Below are 8,369 nucleotides of genomic sequence, written 5' to 3' on the forward strand. Positions count from 1 at the left end.
TAAGGTCAGACCTGTTGTAATTGTGCGTGAGGCTCTGATGGTACTCGATGTTACCGATTGTTTCGCAGACTTGCAAAGCAGAGGAAGTGTGCATTTTATGTTGGGCTGCAGTGGCATTGCGATTGCAAAGATTAGCATATTTTCACAGTGGGTCTGAGTGGGTAATCGCAGCTGCGATCGGAATAGCGACCCTTGCTGAATCAGGCCCTGAGACTGAATCACACAGACTGAAAAATAACTTTCAGCGTTGGTGTTTGCCTGTCACAAGTTCCATTTGCTCCCCTTTTTTTGCCATGAGAGATGAGCTCACACTGTCTGATAGGTTAAAGATTCATAATACCGTACACCCTGCAGAAGTACTATACAAAGCAACTTCACCAGGGGCACCCAGACCTTGAAACTACCAAGCGCAGGGCCAGAGTATTATTATATTGGTCCACCATGTTCAGCGATATTGAGAGAGAAGTCTCCATATGTGGTCCCTGCAATGCTTTCAAAGCACATCAGCCAAAGGGCCTCTGCACCTACACAAGTTCCTGACTTTCTCTGGTTTGTCACTGCTGCAGACGTCTTTGAATGGAGAGGAAAGGAACATCTAGTTTTGGTGGACTCCTATTCAGGATGGTTTGAGATCGAATACTTGCCCAATCTCACTAGTGCTACTGTTATTGCCAAAATCAAGAGAGACTTTGCTACACATGGCATCCCACAACAACTCATCAGAGACAATGCCATGAAATTCATGAGTAGAGAGTTCAAATAGTTTGCAAATACCTGGAACTTTACATACACCACCAGTAGTCCCCACTATCCATAATCAATAAGTGGCTCGCAGCATAACAATTGTACAAGCAAAATTTAGACTTGACAGGCCACATGGGGCCAAATAGCTATCGATTTGAGGGAGGCGGCACGATTCTAGTGAGATAGTCATTAGATTTAAAGCCGCAATTAAGTTAAACAAACAAATATTGAATTCATTACTTTTTTGATGGGTGTAGTGCTTTCCAAATCTCTTCTCACTGTCGTATTTCCTTATCCATAATCATAAAAAAAAACAAGACAAAAATGAAAATAGTGTAATATTTATACAGTAAAGTCACATCAGAGATAAGATACTGAAATATGCCTTCTAGTTACATAGAGCTAGTAAGAGCAATTGAGCACACTAATTGAATAGAGGCAGCATTTAACAGAACACTTTATACTGGACACTTGTACCTGCACATTTGCAGAATCAATGAATATTACATTTATGCTTCAGTGAACATGCTGAGTGGAATGTAATAGAGTGCGAGTTCTGAAAAGGTGAGATTTTTTTTACAAAACTCGCATATTTTAAGAACTTGCACATATAATAGGCAAACTCACATGCACCTAGCATTTTCACTACTTGCATGGTGCAAACTCACATCCAGATGTTTTCTCATTTAAAAGATACAACTCGCTAAATGTAATAGGATGTGAGTTGAATACTCGCACAAAGTTATTACAAAAATAATCGGAAAAAAATAAACCAGCTTCAGATAGGCAAGTTCTATGTGACACTAATAGTAATTCAACATCTGAGGCATATTAACACAGAAGAACACCATTATCACTAATTATACCCCTATTTAAGCTACATCTCCATCCATTTTACCTATGTGGGTGTAGCAATGGTTTTTGTGCTGAGTGTCAATGAGCTATATTTGTGTGGGATCACCACTATGGAGGAGCTGCATAGGAGGAGGGCACAGGAGCATCACCAGATCCAGGTCCCCATTAGGGTACGTGCCAGATGGTCCTATAAAGCAAGGATGGACCTGTACTCTGTCTCAGATCATGAGGTGGTTCAGCTTTTTAGGTTAAACTGCACAAACCTCATGATCTTATATGAGCAGGTGAGAAATGATTTGGAGCATTTGGCTGGTAGCAACTATGCAGTGCCTGGGCTGCATAAATTAATGTATGCCCTGCACTTTTTGCAACAGACTCCTTTCAGTCTGTGAGCTCTAGGGTGTTGGGGATTGCGCAGGGCACTTTCTCAAGACATTTAACTGAAGTGTTTTGTACCATGAAAAAATTGTGGCATACATATTTCTCATTCCCTAGTTGTGAGTGTAAGTGGCAGGACCTGTAGGTGGCTTTCTATAGGGTCTTGGCATTCTGTAATGTGCTGCGATCCATAGATTGTAACCACATTAGAATCAGAGCACCGTACTTGAGGGGTTATGTGTATGTTAATCGCCATAACTATCAATCCTTCAATGTGCAGGTGGTCTGTGATGCTCCCATTCATTTACTCAGTGTGGTTACAGGTTAGCCAGGGTCTTGCCATGATGCTTCTATCCTGCAATAGTCAGCCCTATGGGAGAAGTTTGAAGCAGGACTTATGCCAGAGGGCTGCCTACTAGGTTTGTTGGACTAACTGTACCCAAAAAAAAAAATTTTTTGTGCTGTAACAGGTGTGTGTAAGTTTGTGTCTGCAGAGGTGTTATTGTGGAAATTGTTTTCTGCCCTTGTTTTTGTCCTCACAAACTACAGCTGACTCATGATATGGGTGTCAAACTTGGCTCATGACACCTCTGTCCAGACCACGAGACATTATACAACAGTAGTATAACCTTGCTCACATCATCACCCACAGTGTGATTGAGCAGACCTTTGAAGTATTGAAAATGAGGTTCTGCTGTTTGGACCGTTCGGCTGGGATCCTGTTATTTGATGCCAGGAAATTGGTGACATTGTGAATACCTGCTATATTTTCCACAACATCGCCCTGGGACAAGGCCTCCCTGATCTTGGGGACATTGGGGCAGATGTGGAGATGCATGACCACAGGGCCGGCTTGAGGACCGTTTGACCTGTGCGGCCGAACGGGGGCATCACCCCATTGGGGGCACAGTGCAACCGGCAGTGTCCCTCCCAGCACCCTTTATCTGCCCACCTTCTCCCTCTCCACTGCCATGCTTAGCCCGCCTTCTCCCTCTCCACCACCATGCTTAGCCCACCTTCTCCCTCCCCACAGCCATCAGTTCCTGGCTACTGTGCTCTGTGAACCCGCTGAAGTAGAAGGAATCTCCTGGGAAAGTTGCAGGGGAGGCTCAGCACTGGTTACAGTAGGAGTCTCTCTCAGTGTGCGCTTATCTGCCTGCCTTACATCCACCATGACCTGCTCTTTTGCAACCAGAACAGCCCCCTTCCCCTTGCAGCCACAAGTCCCCTTCACCTTGCAGTATAGCCTGAATCCCCCCTTCCCCCCTGCAGTGTAGCCCAAATCCCACTACCCCCTGTAGATGGAGATCAACCTTCCTCCCGAGTCACTACAGCCAGAACAGCCTCTCTTCCTTTTTCAGGCCAAAATCCACTTCCCCCTTGCAGTCACAACAAGTCCCCCACAGCCAGAACTGCCCCCCCCCCTTCCCTTTGCAGTGCAACCAGAAGCATCTATGTGGTAAGTAAAACTTACAAATAATTTTATTTTTATTATATATTATTATAAAAAAAATAAATGGTGAGTGCAGGCCTGGGAATGGCGAGTGCAGGTCTGGTCTGCACCCCAAATCTGGGAGTGGCGAGTGCAGTGGATTTCTTACTTTGTTTGTTTGGTTAATTTTTAATTAACCTTTTGTGGTCACAGCTTTCTCATGCACCCCTGTGCAAGCTCATTTATATCAACCTGTGTCAGCTGCCTTTTTGGTAGTATGATAGAAACTATTTGGTGACTGCCTTGCCTTTAAAATCCATTAGTTAGTTGGCGCTTAAGCTCTAAACCAGTTACCATTTTTTCAGTTTAAACTCTGTGATAGCAACTACCAGGTTTCCATAAGTATGACAGATAGTGTAGGACCTGCAGAGAGATGGGGGTCCCGTGATGTGGGCTGCAGGCTTAAATGCATTGATCAATCCATGAACCAAAACCCCATTATTTATGTATTATTGTGAGTGATTTAACAATAAGTGCTGAGTGTGTGTGTGTATATATGTGTGTGTGTGTATATATATATATATATACTCGATCTGTCATACTTCCCTACTTTTGAAAACTACTTTCAGGGAGATTGTAGATAGCAGTAGAATGAGCAGCGTATAGAGCTGAGGGGGCATGCCCAGCTTCACCCAAAGGGTGTGTTTAGCTCCACCTATGGGCGTATCTATTTCCACTCAGGGGTTTGTCCTGCTGTGGAAGTTGAAAACTATAGTACTATGAGAAGCATGCTGCCAGAGCAGGTTTGTGTATGGGAAATAACAAAGGACATATGAAAACATGGATCACTAAATCACTGCAAGTGTGGTAATCTGATAGACGCCCCCCCCCTCCTCATTAAAAATAAGTTCCCAGATCCTACATCTCCTTCCTACCTAGTTTAAAATCAAACCCATCCCTAATCTGAAAGCCTGCCTCAATTATGATCATACACTATTACTGACAAACCCCCACCTCAAGTATGATCATACGCCACACTTCACAAACCCCCTCCTCAATTAGAAACATACCCTAGTCCTGACAATCTCCCCCTCCTAACTCAATATAGTTTATAATTAAATAAATATCAAATCTGACAACTCCCCTAATTAAAATCACATAATTGTCCCCCAGACCAAACAACCCCTTCTCCTCAATTAACATCATGTTCCAAAAGTGTCCTTCCCTTACCTGCCACCCCTCACCCCCCTCAATTACTAGCCTTTTCCAACTGCCTTAAATCTGGTAAATAAAAATCCATTTTAAATGAGACCTCAGATCTATGGGGTAGCCCATTACTCACCATCCTCCTGCTGCTGCTGTGGTCCCTCATATCTCTCAGATGCCGGCTCTCTCCCAGTCTGCATGGCCGCTTGCACTGCAGTTTCCAGGAGCATCCATTGACTAACACCTAGATGCCCTCCTGCCCAGTCCGCCCCTTACTTACATTTATTTATTTACTAAGGTGGGGCTTGGGCTGGCTGCCAGGGAGGGGAAGAGGGCACTGCTGCTACCGCCGCTGCCAGTCCCTGCCATCAGACAGACTCGGAGCAGGCACGGCAGTAAGTGATTTGGCAGGGCTAGGTGGCCTCCACTACCCGGTATCCTGTGGTGACCAGCCTATCGTATTAAGCTAAATGATGATCATGACGTCCTTGCGCCCAGGCCCTGCCCCCATCACAGCCGACTTGCGCATGTGCAGAGCATATTTCGATGGGGCAGTGGGGAAATCCGGGGGGTTCTTTACACTTTCTGGGGTAGCGGGAGCTCCCAGCGTATAGTGGGAGGCTCCCGCGGAAATCAGGAGGGTAGGTAAGTATTATATAGTAACACAGGGTATAGAAATGAGGAATCCAGACAGGCAGGTACTCGCTAAAGAAGTGTATTTTCTTAGCATTAGACACTGTACATTAGCATTTGTGATGTTAGGCCTGCACACATACAGGCACATAACATAAAGTAAACAAACAAACAAACAAACATAAAATCTCAGCACTCCTTGTGCTAATCAGTCAGCAGTGGCTTGCAGCCACAATTTGGGCATGCTCTCCCAGCATAGCTCTTGGACCCTGGCATTACAACACTGTGTCCCTACATCCTGGCTGCTACTCAGCATCAGGGCAGCGAGCATCAGGTGTGTAAAAGTTTTAAACCCTTCCTGTGCTCCAGTGATTATGGGTGGTTTATGAGATGTGACAGAGGATCATACTCCTATACTTTTCATGTAAGTGTCATAACGATAATGTGAATATAGGGGATATGTTACACAGTTCCAGTTTAAAACATGTCTTTGCATTATAGAGGGAAATGACATGTACCCTTGTGATGTGCTGGCATATACTGTATATTGTGATCACTGCACATACGGTAAGTGATTTAAAATTCCTCCAAAACCAAACAAGCTATGTGTTGTGTATTTTTAAATGTTAAAATTAGCACTACTTTTATATTAATTTTATCTTGTGCACATTTTGAACACTGTATCCCTGATGTGGGTCCTGCTGCTGTTGTTGACTCGCTGTGGTAAAGGCTGCTGCTGTGTTTTCTGCAGGATATACAGGATCCACAAGCTGGAGGATGTCCTCCTCCTGAGCCAAGATCTCCTGAATGATGACCAGTGTAGGTGGAACTACACTGAGAAGGACCTGAGAAGAGGATATTAATGGTAAGTAAACATACATCATTTTGACCATCTTACAATGCATGTGTTACAGATACCTATGCTTGAGCACAGGTGGATTCAGTAGTAAATCCATTACATTTTTTAATTCCCCACAGTACAAGCATGGGTTTTTAATGGTAATCTGGATGTCAAGTTTGATTTAAGTTTATTATTTACATATCAGTGTTTTATAAGCATTACACTATATTTTTTTATAAAATCACTGATATGTTTGTGGCCTTATTGCATTATTAGATGGATGCAGGCCTTAATGGCACAATGGTAATGGCATTAATGTTATGTAACAATTTAGTTGCATTACACAGGCCTGCTGATGACTGTAATTTCATGGGTTTTTTGTTAGGACTCACCAGCCTCATCTTCATCCCATTTGTTTTCATCACCTTTGGCAGGAGCCTTCTTCCTTTGTAGTGCTGCTGAGGAAACCAAAAATAAAGTTTGGCATTTCTTGATTTTAAATACATGTATCTTTTGGTGAATAAGCATCATTTTGAAAAATAAACACTGTCCATTATTCATTAATGGACGTGCATTGACAACTATACTGTTTGGTGGTTTTAGGGTGAACATTGACACATTTGCAAATGTCCCTTACTCAGCTAGGGTGGCTAACCTTCATTAGGATGAAGGGATTACATTTAGAGAATTTACATTATGTAACAGCTTTTGTAACTTTAAAAAGAAACAGTTCACACTGATTCAGGTTGGTACAGTTAAAAGGGGCCCATTTGTTTGTTTATTCACCAGGACTCCTTTGGGATGGTGGATGGTCAATGGCCCTCATTCAGAGCCACTCGCTATTTGCGGTCGTTCGTTCTAAAACAAGGGGTGGCTATTCAAATGAACCGTTCGCTGTTTGCGGTCTGTTCACGCCTCTATGTCTGAACGAACGAACAAAACTTGCGTTCGTCTTTTGGAAAAATACGCCCCCTGGCCGCTCGCATCCTACGTCATGTCCGCTATTTATTAGATTAATCGAGTACATCGACAAGGGTATGAACTGCTCGCTATTCTTGGGGTTGGTGTTTGCTACCACAATTTTGCGAGCAGTTCTGACTATAAAATAACCCAGTGACGTGGTCAATGACGCTGCTGTTTTAAATATGCACACCCATAAAACGCCCGTTTTGACCTTTAAGCACGTCTGCGTTCTGATTTCCACTCCCCATTTTCAAGCACCTTCCCCTGTTACCACCCACATACGCCTCTTTCTGTCACTCAAAATAGCAGGCATTCGCTGTTTTGCGAGCACATGAATTTCGGCCGCACTGACTGGTTAGCGCATGCGTATAACGATCCATACGCATGCGCAGTTGGGCTAACATCGCTCGGAACGAACGAGCGGCCGCTTACGAGCGGCTCTGAATCAGGCCCAATGTCCTCTATGTGAGTGCACTCCTTCACAACCTATCAAAGGACAAAACGGCTGAGGTGGGACATATATAGGGGCTGTGAGGTAAAATTCTACAGACTTTTCAGTGCCAATAGGTGACTTTCTTCCAAACTGTGCAACTTGCATTATGTAACTAGCATTCTGGTTGGCAAGATTCTCGCTGGCTTCCCCATGAGAAATCTGACATGATGTTGCATGCGAGTTATGTGGGACCTGGAAATCTCGCACCCTATTACATTGTGCGAGTTATTCTTGCAAAATAACTTGCACCCTTTCACATTCCGTCTGCTGTATTGTGATATTGTGTTGATTTTCATGTATTTATGTCCACATGTTACATTTTCTAGTAAAAGCCTATAACCATACCCACACTGCCTAACTTTACTAATTCCAAATGCATTCGCTCGTAGCTGGTCGATTTTCGCATTGTGCGTACGCGAACCAGTGCGAGAGATCGGGAAGCGTTCACTCGCCGCGCATAGACAGCCCAGCAGAGTGAGTGACAGGAGAAGCTGTTTGTGGGTGGTGACAGGGGCTGGCCATTAATAACTGGGAATGGAGGTGCAAAGGCAGGCGTGCCTGAGCGTCTCAACGCCGATTCAGAGGCGTGCATAATTAACAGGCAGCATCATAGTACACATCACCTGGCTGGTTTTTACACTGAAGTGCTCACAGTGCTTGCAGTAGGGTATGGTCAGCCACAAGCACTGCGATTGCATCCGATGGTACCCGATGTACCGATGGTAACTTCCTGGAGATGACGTGGGCATCTTAAGACAGGCTAATGGGCATCTGCATACACAAAGCGATCGCACGCCAAGACATAGTGGGCGTACTAATGCCTT

General features: G+C 44.2%; 1 long non-coding RNA gene across 1 annotated transcript; it reads left to right on the forward strand.

Annotated features, from left to right (window-relative positions):
• The first annotated feature begins 1,661 nt into the window (after positions 1-1,661).
• Positions 1,662-6,623, forward strand: LOC148517934 (uncharacterized). The gene is made up of 4 exons (XR_015879235.1): positions 1,662-1,769; positions 5,750-5,815; positions 6,000-6,113; positions 6,475-6,623. It is a non-coding gene; the product is annotated as an uncharacterized LOC148517934 (long non-coding RNA).
• Positions 6,624-8,369: the final 1,746 nt, after the last annotated feature.

This window comes from Taudactylus pleione, unplaced genomic scaffold, assembly GCF_031769625.1.
Source record: "Taudactylus pleione unplaced genomic scaffold, aTauple2 ptg000205l, whole genome shotgun sequence".
Lineage (NCBI taxonomy): Eukaryota > Metazoa > Chordata > Amphibia > Anura > Myobatrachidae > Taudactylus > Taudactylus pleione.